The following is a 12,320-nucleotide window of genomic DNA, read 5'->3' on the forward strand; positions in this document are numbered from 1 at the left end:
TGCAAACTTCTTTATCTAATAATTCTGCAGGCGACTCTCTTTTTTCTAACTTTGTTGGTAAAATATGGAACCTCCTACCAATTGACCTAACAGCTCTTACATCTCTTCCATTATTCAAAACTAACCTTAAACATTTCCTCTCCAACCACTGGTTATGCTCTTGCAATAACCCTGACTAATCTGCTTTTTCATTTCCTTGTCCTCTGCTCTACCATGCCTCACTTAAATTTTTCTCTGTTAAAATTTATCCTTATTTCATAATTACTCTCTGACCTTTCTACTCTGTCCAGCTCTACCTATCCCATCTAACCACCAATCCTGTTTTCCTAATCCTATCTTATCCTGTAGATGTCCTTAGTAACCTTATATCCCCATCTTTTCTTGATTTGCTTACTTATTGTTTTTTTTGTGGGAAAATAGTCTAATAATTTTTTTTACTATGTACAAATCTTGTTCTTGTAACATTTTGTTTACTTTATTGTATTGTTGTTTTTAAATTACTTGTAACATTAACTGTTTTGAAAACTTGGAGCTTTTCTCCTCGGGCCTCCACTGAAAATGGACATGTATCCAGTTGGACTAGCCCGGTTAACAAATGTAAAATAATAATAAATAATAATAATAATAAAATAAAATGTAGGTTGAGAGATGAGAGGGGACCTGGATTGGGATGGATATCTCCACTTAAGGATAGTTTAGAATGTTTATGTAGGATATTAGTGTTTTTTTTTTCTTTTTTATGTTGTAGTGGAGTTATGTGGTATGGTTTATAATAGTATTATCATTTATGGGAAGGAGTTTTAGTTTAAAGGTGACAATATTCTGTGGTGTGTATAGGTAACAAGAAATGTTGGAGAAGATGCTGAGAGGAATGGTTTCAATGGAGATTCTGGATGTGAGTTTGTGGTAGGTAGTAATTTGTAGTGGGGTAAGCTGTAGTAGAAGGGTTAGGGGTAATAGGAGAATGAAGGGTGTTTATAAGTGGCATTTTATTAATGAAGGATGGTAATTGGCTGGTAGTTAATGAGGGGTGGAGTTAAGGTGAGAATAAATGTAACAGAAATGGGGTGGGTGGGAATGGGGGTATGGTAGGGGAAGGAAGAGAGCCCGAGCGTAGTGGGCTGAAACCACCTCAGACACAGCACCAGCAAAAAACAATCTGCAACAGATAAGAACAAACTACCATAGTTGTAGTATGCAGGAAGCTATGCCTGAGAAAGGCCAACTGGCTGAAAATGTGTGAGCTACTGAATTATAGCTTGGAAGTATGCAGCCTAAGCACTGCCGATATTTAGTCCCTTTAGCGGAATTAGGCAAACAAACCGAGAGATAAGTTACTGGGCTGGGAAATTGGGAAGCCCGATTAGTCTTTGGGAGCAGGAATAAATGTATCCCTGTAATGGCTGTCATTCCGGTGTTATGCACACCAAGTATTAGCTACAGAAAATCTTGCTATTAAAATTGGGTAAAGTAAAATAAAACACCTACAGTTTAAATTAAACAGAAAGAGCACACCCAGGATGACTGTTGGATGTCCATGTTCTGTAAAGATTCTGTAATTATCAGACGATGCCTTAGCCGCAATTGCAGGTAGGATAAGGAGACAGGAGTGGGCTTTAGAAAACTGGAGGAGGTAAAAAGAGTGAAAAGAGTTGAGGGGAAGACTGGTCAACAGGGTTAGAAGTAACTGCAATTAATAGCTAATGAAACTGATATTGCTGTGTTCTGCAGTGAAACAAATTGAGAGCAGAGCTGTACAATACTACTTGCAGTAAACATATCTTTATAACATGCATAAGCAAATGAAAACATCACTTAATAAGCAAATTCTACAGTAAGCACATTAGAGGCAGCAGTTGATACAAACAGGTTATGGGGGGTGTCCGCCTCATAAAGCGGTAATGCGTTGTACAGTTTAACAGAGTAATACCTTGACTAGCAATCTTTTCAGTTATAAATCTACTATGTTATAAATCTGTTCTGGACAGTATTAGAGCTCATCTGGGTTAATGTGCACTGGCTACAAGACACCCCCTCTGATTCAGAAGACACCCGGATGGAGGCACTCACCCAGCTCTACCTCTTGGGTGATTTTGTTAGTGGAGAAATTGATTAAGCTGGTATTGGATTATGTTTTCAAAAAACTCTGATTTGGTCGCTACAAACCCCCAAAGACCTGAGAGAGTATTCCTCCAAAACGGCAGTCTCTGCCTGTCACAAAGCCTGGTAGTGAACTCTCTAGTGGTGGCTGTTGTCTTGAAGGCATCTGAGCCCCAGGCTAAGATTGTGCTGCCTTCAAAGAAGAAGTTATGACCCTTCAGATTGGGGTTAGAGAGTTTTCATGTCCTGTATTTTTGAACAGTTGAGAATCTGAACTGGCACCCTTATGAATATGATCACTATCTTGACACCTTAGTTGAAATCCCCATTAAATCCAACATTTTTCTACTGGGGGACTTCAACTATCCATCAATAAACTGGCAGACTTAAACTGCCAGTGGATATGCCCAGTTCTTCTTTGACATCATAAATGCTAACTTCCTTTTAGAAGTAGTTAACCATCCTAGTAGGGCCATTGTACCTTGATGTTGTCATCACAAATATGGCCACGTGTTGCATAACTCCATGTGTGTCATCTTTGCTAAAATCGAACAATAAATTAGTGACTTTTTCCTTTAAAACGTGGGGTACTTTTTCTGCAAATACCTCTGTGTCTTAAGGACTTGTTGAAACAAACCTTGCTCTGTTACTTGGGGTTGGGGAGCCTTGTCAACTGCTGCTGTCTCTCCCGATTCAGTGCCACACTTCTACCTTATTTGAAAGTCATGTCTGAGTGTAGTAGGACTTCTCTCACACAATCCATCATTCTGTTTGCTAGGGACCCTCATTTCCTCTTACCTTCTTCATGTATGTCTCAGATTGTCTTCTGCTTTCTGCACATGTGCCCAAACCAATATAGTCTGTTCTTTTTTATCTTCTCTGCAATTGGAGCTACTTGAGTTTCTCTTCTGATGTCCTTAATTCATCTGTCCTACAGTGTGCATTCTACCATCTGCCTTGGGCATTTCATCTCCAACAAATCTAACTTCCTGAACTTTTCAACTTCTTTGGCATTCCTCTGTCATACACTACCCCTTGCATTCTGTGCCACTTGGTTGTAGCACCTCTGATTCTAGCTTTGACCTCCTTATTCAGTCTTCCCTTCTCGTCAACCACCTTTCTGAAATACTTGAAGCTGTTAACCTTTTCCACCATTTCCATTCTATCTCTGCTCCCAGCTTCCTGTGGTTCACACGTTTGCTGCCTTTTACAACAGTCTTATCTGTAGTCAGCTTTCATTCTATGTGCTTTCAGCTTTGCAATCAATTCCCTTATTTGCTGATGTTCTTAGGTTCATAGGTTCATAGGTTCATACTAGGCTATCTGCCCTAAGGCATTTATAAGCCTAGCCAGAATGTGTTTGGCTTTCTCCACCCATTTTAAATTTATTTTGCTATGCCCTTTATCGAGGTTAGTATACTGTGCCTCTGTCTAACAGTGACACAGAATTGATACCCGGGGTAAACCTACGATCTCCCATCCACTCATCAAGATTCCTCTTGAAGAGAGTCAATGAGGGACTCTGCCTAACCTGGACTGGGATTTTATTCCAGAGTGAAGAGAGCCTCTGGGTTATGAATCTGTCCCTCCAGCATGTCCTATTTATTTCAGTGCCGAGGTTCAAGTCTCGAGCCAGTAGCTCGATGGGATTTGGATTTTCTGAGGTGCAGCATGTCCATTAATTCCGGGTTGGACATGGCTTTATACGTCAGGCACAGATCGCCTCTGAACAGGCGGTATGCCACGGAGTAGAGCTGGAGTTTCTTTAACCGGGCAGCATATGGCATCTGTTTGAGCCCTTTGATCCTCTTGGTGAGGTACTTTTGGGGTCTTTCCAATTGCTGCAGGTGTCTGGTAAGGTACATCCCAAAAGGGGCATTGTACTCAATTATGGGCCTGATGAGGGATGAGTAAAGAGGCACGATGACCTCCCCTGATCTAGATGTGAATCCCTTCATGATTAGGTGGGCTATATAAAATGTTTTTCTAACCACTTTGGCCATGTGGTTGTCAAATGAGAGATTGCTATCAACTTGGGTCCCCAGGTCCCCAATTACTTCTTCTGTGCTTAATGGATTACCACCTATGTGGTAATTTGTGGGCACTTTGTTTTTGCCAAAGGGGATGACTATACACTTTTTGGCATTTAGCTTGAGGCCATGGCTCTGGCACCAGTTGTCTGTTTCTATGAGGCCCTTTTGGAGGATGCTTGTGTCGGCTGCAGAGTCGATTATGGCGCCCAGTTTGCAGTCATCTGCGAATTTGGTCAGCCACAGTCCTTCCGTGTTGGCGTGTACCTCAGAGAAATGTATACCGAACAAGAGAGGTCCCAGGACTGAGCCTTGTGGGACACCACTTGTAACTGGTTTGGAGTCTGACATGGCTCCAGCAATTCTAACCATGTGGGTTCTGTCCTTGAGCCAGTTTGCAATCCATCTAGTGACATAGGGGTTTATATTTAAGCTGGTGAGCTTCTCTATAATGCCCGAGTGGGGTATTGTATCGAAGGCTTTTGCGAGGTCCAGGTAGGCTGTGTGGACCACCTTCCTCTCGTCAATCGCCTTTGTGACTGTTTCAAAGAAATCAACCAGGTTCAAGAGGCAGGATCTGCCCTTAACAAAGCCGAACTGGGTAGGATCCAGTGTCTGTAGGTCCCTATCATCTTTATTTATGAGGTCCATGATGATCCTTTCCATAGCTTTGCAGACCAAGCCAGTCAAGCTTATGGGGCGATAGTTTCCAGGATTCGTTGAGGCACCACCTTTATGGAGAGGGACCACTGTTGCTGTACGCCACTCTTTGGGCACATATCCTGTAGTAAGGCTGAGATTGAACAGTAGTTTTATGTTTGGGTTTAGCTCTTCTTGGAGTTCATGTAGGACGCAGCCCGGGACACCATCTGGTCCCATTGATGCTGTGTTTTTTGCTTTGGAGGGGGCGGCTCTTATCTGAGCATCTGAGATGTCAGGGCGGCAGCACTCTGCTGGGATGGATATTTGCCCTTTTGGTGGGGAGGGGGGGGGGGGGAGTTTGCGCTGAACCTGTCAGCTAGGATGTTGGCAATGTCTGTGGGTTTGGTGTATTTTTTGTCATATTGGACTAATTCTGAGCATATCTGGGAATTCCCACCCAGGTTCCTAACATAACTAAAGAAATCCTTGTGATTATCCTTAGTGTCCTGTACAATTTTTCTCTCGAAGCTGGCCTTAGACAATTTTATGAGTGCCCGTAGTTTTTTGCTAATACTGATCAGTGATGCCTTCCCTTTTTGGGATTTTACTCATTTAGTAGCTTCCTCCTTCTATTGTATAGTTTGTTTATGGCTGGGGTCCACCAGACAGGACGTCTGCCTTTGGAGGATTGGGTCATGGTTTTATTTGGGATCGCATGATCCATGCATTCCTGAAGGTGTTCATAGAATGTGTTTATAAAGGATTCTGCGGTCTGGGCCGTATTTTCCACAGGCCCGGGGGCTTTGAAGGATTCCACCTCGGTTTTGAGGAGTGTGAAATTTGCTTTAGAGAAGTTTTTCACTGTGGTTTTCTGGGCAGGAGGTGGGGTCAGGATGTGAATATCCAGTGAGGTTAGTTTATGGTCTGATCTTACCAGTGAGGGATACACTTCTGGTCTGGAGCATAGAGTCCCCATGTTGGTGATGATCAGGTCCAGTATGTTTTCCCCTCTTGTGGGAGTGGTAACGAGTTGTTCCATAGCATTTGAGTTTATAAATTCTAGGAACCTTTGGGCTAGGGTGTTGGAGCTAGAGTAATGCTCCCAGTCTATGTTTGGGTAGTTGAAGTCGCCCAATATAATGGTGTTTGGAGAGACCTTCATATTTTCCAGTGTTCTCAGGAAGGCCGAGTGGGGTTCCTGGGTTTGGGAGGGTGGTCTGTAGCAGGCTATAAACTGGAAGGCAGTTTTACCCACTGTTAGTTGCACATGGATAGTCTCTGATGCTTCGTGCTTTGCCACCAACCTGGAGGTGTGGGTATCTTTGATGAATATCAATACTCCCCCTCCTTTTGTGGTTCGGTCCAAGTTTTGGGGCCGAAAAGCATGGTATGAGGTATAACCTGGTAGTGCTGGGGTGCTCTCGGGAGCCCTGAACCAGGTTTCTGTTACTGCACAGATATCGATGTTCTCCATGCTAAGGAGATTGCCTGTAATGCCACATCTCCTGCATACAGCAGCTTTTATTGATCTGTCCCTTCTGACCTGCTTGCAGATGTAGTCCATCACAAGTATTAAAAGCAGCGAGGTCATAGCTGAGACCTGATGCACACCCATTCCCACTGGGAATCTCTGTGTGAGTCCAAACACTATTCATATTTGGGTCCTTGTACATAGCCAGCACTAATTCTACCAACGTTTCTAGGACTTCTGGCCACTGCAGAACTGCATAATTTAACGTTCTTGGGATCTTTGCTTATGCTTTCTCCAAGTCTAGGTATGCTCAGTTAGATTCTTTCCTCATCTATAACTTATCCTCTTACTACAGACATTAGATTGGTTGTACTGCATTCTAATCGGAATCCAAACTGCTAGTCTTCAGTCTTGTTTTCTACTACTCTGTATTTGTCCGTCACTCTCTCCAAAACTTTCATGCAGTTTGACAGGAGTCTGCCTCTATACTGTGCACTGTTTTGACAATACATTTGCACTAGTATGCTTACTTGATGAGGATTATAGTCAAATTTATTCAAGTCCTCTGTCAGATCCTGTTGCTAAAGATGATGCTTATGCCTGTGATTTCTACTCCTACTTGAATAGTTGTATTAATAAGGCAGTTATCTGTACTAAATATAATAAAAAAATAAATTTAAAAACAAACCCTTATGGTGGAATACCTGTATAGATTGCATAATGAGAAAAATAATGCTTTGAAAGAGCTTAAGGAGACAAGTGACAGAACTGAGTATGAACTTAAAATAGCTTCAAAAACAAAAATAAGTAGTCTTTGTCAGGGAGTTAAGAACCAACACCCAAAAATGTACGGAGCTAGTCCACAATCATACTGCCTACTATGACCAAAAATAAGTCAGTATCTTACCTGATAATTTAAATATAGTGCAAATTTTACTGTATTCACAAGTGTAACTATTTTACAGATTCAAAACGCTCCAAAGACCGAGGATGCAAACAACTCCAGTAGATGTACAGCCACAAATAATCCCAAACGAATAAAAGGCAGGCACTTCTGGTATTTAACACCACTAGTTATTATATACGTTTTCGTCACAGCACTTCATCAGAAATGAACACTGGAACTAAAAATCACACCCCTATTTATATCTGCAATCAAATTGAGTAGCCTCAAAGCTTTTAACAACTTAAAGAAAATTTAAAGAGACAGAACAAAAAAAAGCATATTGCACTCCATGCATCCCAGCACTGAAGTAAACTGTCATGTGTTCTCATTTAAAAACATGTATAAAACTATATCCATAAACCTTATTATCCTAACTATTACTGTCTAAAATTTATAATAATTTTATTAAAACTGTAAAAACAAAAAAAAAAACTTATATAAATATTGCACACAATCTACACATTACAATCTTCCATCCCTTACCTTCAGGACAGGTAGAAGGGAAACATTCTCATTTAATCCAGGTTCCCTGTAGGCTTCAAGGATAACCTGCCATTGTAACTCATGATACTCAATTCGTGTCTCCCATTGACCACCGCTCACATCACAGGGAATTTCTTCTAAACCATAAAAAGAAAAAAACAGCCTGATCACAAACCAAAGTTTATACAGGGCGTTGTTAACATTTTGGTTATGAATGTCCCTTGTGTGCTCATATATTCATCTCTTCAGCTTTCTCTCCATTTTACCAATATAAAAAGCGGGACATGGCCCACATTTAGCTATATATACCAAACCCCATAGATTCACATGAGGAATGGCCGGTCGCAGCTATGTATTTGCTGCGTGCCTCTACAGTCACTGCTTTACCTTGTGCTATCAGATATCAGAGGGCACTGGGGCATCTACCACATTTGTATGTCCCTAATTTATAACAGTTAGTCCTATCTGAAAAATTTCTATCAAATTTTTAATATTCAGTTCCTTTCTAAAAGTACAAGTGAAGGAAGTATCCTTAACCCCTCTGTCAGACAACTGGGAGAATCTACCCCATTCATTATTCAAAATGTCTCTAATAACAATAGGGTCCCCACTAAAATCAGTGGTAAATGAAGACTCCTAGTTCTTGCTTACAAGTGCAGTATCAGTACTTCGCCCACCAAGCTGTCCATCCCTATTATAGGGCAAAATCTACTTTGCCTGCCCTCCTTAGCCAACTGTTCTATCAGTCCACTAGGATAACCACTCTCAGTGAACATTTCTTTTAACTTCAGTGCCTCCAAGTCAAAGTCACTGTCCTTGGAGGTCATACGACTAGCTCTCACCAACTGACCTTTCACTATACCTTTTTTCTGACTAAAAGGGTGGGCACTTCTAAAGTGGAGGAAAGATTTGAAGTATGTCTTTTTCCTAAAGATTTTTGATTTAAAGCCATTTGGTGTTTTCTCGATATGATGGGTGAACCTCAAGAAACGAGTGCTCTCGGAAATGTAATCCAAAAATTCCTTCAGTCTGTTCTCTGTGCCCTTCCAAAAGATGACTGTCATCTAAAAGTCATTTATAGATGAATCAACCATCTTTATATGGGGACTCTAAAACATATTTTCGCACCCAGTACATAAGTACAAGGTTAGCATAAACCGGGGAGCATCTAGCGCCCATAGCAACCCCACTAATTTGATGGAAAAATTCCCCCTCAAAGAATAAAAAACTAAGAACTAGATCCATCAACTCAACATAAGTTTGAAATTCTTTGAAAGATAAACCACCACAATCATACATGAGGATACCCCCATTTTATTCACGTTTATTCTACAGATTCCACAGTCCCTGCTGCCTCATTTTATTACAATGGAATGAAACCTGTTAGCCCTGTCAAAAACTAAGAAACATTGTGCCTGATCTGTCAGTACCAAATACGGCCTACCTGCTCCCTACTTAACCTCTCTAATCTAAGCCTGTCCACTGATTACATTTCTGAAGCCTGGAAAACAGCTGCTGTAATGCTGTTACATAATGGTGGATCAGCTGTAGACTGTAATAACCATAGACTCATTAGTCATTAGCCTCATATTATGGAACGTATCTTAGACCTCCTTAATTTAGCCAAAGAAAATCTCTCAACTCTGGACCCTTGTCAGGTGGGCTTTTTCAAAGAAGCTACTTACTTCCCTTTAATCTCATTAATTTCTTTGAAAAATATTATTTGGACCTGGCCAACGCTTTGATAGTATTTCCTGTGTCGGCATTATTGACAGAATTGTAGATCTAAATGTAAACCTTTATGTTGTGCAGTGGCAGCTAATTGGTTATCTGACAGAATCTATGTGACTAGCGATGCAGGTTCTACGTCTGAAAGAAAGAAAAAATAACAGTAGTGTACCAGACGGCTCGTTCTTTGTGCCCTCTCTTATTTAGCATCTGTTTCTCAGACCTTTGTGACAACACTCCTGGCCTGTGACCAACTGTAAGCTGGGTGTTTAGTCTTCCACTAATTCATAGTAGCTCCAGTATGGGTTTAGACCATGTTAAAAACTGGAGCAAGGACAGTGATTTAAATTAAATGTGAAAAAACGTAATGCTGTTCATTTTCATAAACAAAACATTTGCATATACCATTTTCTTGACGCAGACTATTTCAGTCACACTCGTATGGGATCTAGGACTGTTGATAATTCCTTATCTTTTGACCATCATGTCTCTGCAATAGATGGAAAAGCATTATCTGTCTCATTTACTTCTAAAGGCTTTTATTTCTTCTACATCCAAAGAAGTCTTAATTCCCCTTTTCTTGTATCTCACCAGACCCATTATTGAATATAATGCATCTTTTAGCATATATTTGTCTAAACATATCACTCAACCTGAGAGACCACAGATTCTTAATTAAAAAGGTTAACAGCCTCAAAGTATTGGTTATCAGGGCAGACTGGCAGCCCTGTCTCTGTACTCTGTGTCAGTGGTTTTGACCCATGAATGATTCAACACTCTTTAACCTCCTATTCCTTTGCAAAATAAATGACCCCTCAGATACCTGGTCAAGGACACTAAACCTTCAAACTAAGTAAAATTGCTGGTGTGTGATATTTATATCTAAGGGGATCCCCCACCTCTGGAACAAGCTTCCACTGCATGTCAAGCTGAGTAGCACCCTTGCCACAATCAAGGTAAACCTAGATAATTAGATGGGCCACCTGAAATTCTCCCGGGTGTATCTTGTATTGCTCTCCTTGAGGACGAAGGATATATCTGAATATGAGATACTGGCTAGGATTATATTGGTCTGCAGATGAATCGATTTCCTAGTACTTACCTTTGAAGCATATACAGGAAAAAAGATCAGTGCTGGAGCTGGGTAAGTTTCACCTGAAAGACTGATGCTGGAATGATGAGTGTTTAAAAATGATAAGGGTACCGAAAGAGCAGGTGGTAGTGATGGTACAAGAGGACAGCTTAATTGAGATTTGTGGTGCTTTCTTCCACTGAAATGCTTTAAAGCAGCAACTAGTATACTGAGATGTTGCATTTAAACCCTGTCCTCATAAGTAAATCTCCATTTTCACAGATCCAATAAAGACCTTAAAGAAGTTAAAGGCATAGAGATATTTTATGCAAATGCATGTAACATATAGCTGTAAAGCTACTTGCTGAATTTCAAGCATGGGAAATCCAACTGAAACCTTATGTACTAGTACTGTATAAAATATGGCTAAAGCCATGCATTCAAAACAAGGAATGTATTGTTTCTTTCTGTAAATCCGTAAGAAAGATGGGAGCAGAGGTTTCTTCCTCCTCATATGCAACAGTATAAGCCATAAATTCAATCAGTATGGACTGTTGTAAATAATTGGAAATGAATAATTTCTAGTATCTGTAACTTTAGGGGAAAGTAAACATCTCCAGATTGGCTGTGTACATTTCAGTAAGAAACGGCAGCCAAAACTCTACCAGAAACCTTTTACTGACTCCGTAATAATTGTAATGGGGATGTACTACTATTTGGAGGTTTAAACCTACCTTGGATCCCTGTAGTAGTAAACCAAAAATGCACCACCAGGGTTTCTGGGCTCCACACAATTTTATTACAAAAGTTAAGTGCTTTCATCAATCAAAGTTGACTTCATCAGAAAAAGTAGTACAATGAAAAGAGAGTTTAAATAGCTTAAACTCAACTGCCATTGGGTGAAGGTTAAACCAGTCAACTTACATTATAAAAATAGAATTACCAAGTCTAGAAAATTCATTTTCACCACCATAAAATACGTAAATAAATACAAATACTTTTATATTATATCATATAATTAATAATTCAACATATTCTTACCAAATTAACTAAAATATTAATTTAAAATTGTTTTTAACTTCTATTTTTCCTGCCTTTTCCTTCAGTACTGGTATAATGGATATAGAATCATTTAGTCCAGGGTGCAGGTTAGCAGCTAACCTTTGTTGCCACAATAATTCTTTTTTACATAAAATATTCTTCCAGTCCCCACCTCTCAGGTTTATATGCACCATGTCCAAAATAGCAAATTTAAAACCCAAAAAGTCTCACATGCCATACTATGCCTATACAAAGCATTTGTCTCCTCCTTGTTCTTTATATCATATGAGTGCTCGTAAATCCTAGATTTAAGTGCGCTCTCCATTTTTCCAACATAAAATCCCGTGCAGATATTACACATTGCAAGATATGCAATTCTGTTAGTGAAACAGTTTCCCTTTTTAAAATGTACTGTAGTTTCATTTCTGTTAGGGTAGCAAATGGTACCTGCAAAATAAAACTACACTGGGGGCACTGCCCACATGATTTAGTGCCATCCATATTATTTTTAACACCCCCACCAACCTTATTTTCTAGGATTAATTTCAGAGTAGCACCCACCTTGGTAGAAAAAATTGGCTTCTCACCCACCACTTTGAATATCTCATTGTTGGTTTTAAAAAAAATACTCCAATTTCTATATAAAATGTTTTTAACCCATTAGATAAGGGACTATATTGTACGACACATGCTTGCACAAAATTAGTAGGTGCATCCAACATTGATGCACCAGCGACTTGTGGTTTTAAAGGTCCTTTAATTAAAAGCGGCTTATATTTCTTACCCCATTCATCAAAAATTCATTGT

The sequence above is a fragment of the Protopterus annectens genome, chromosome 9.part0, assembly GCF_019279795.1.
Source record: "Protopterus annectens isolate FY-2018-M chromosome 9.part0, PAN1.0, whole genome shotgun sequence".
Taxonomy (NCBI): domain Eukaryota; kingdom Metazoa; phylum Chordata; order Ceratodontiformes; family Protopteridae; genus Protopterus; species Protopterus annectens.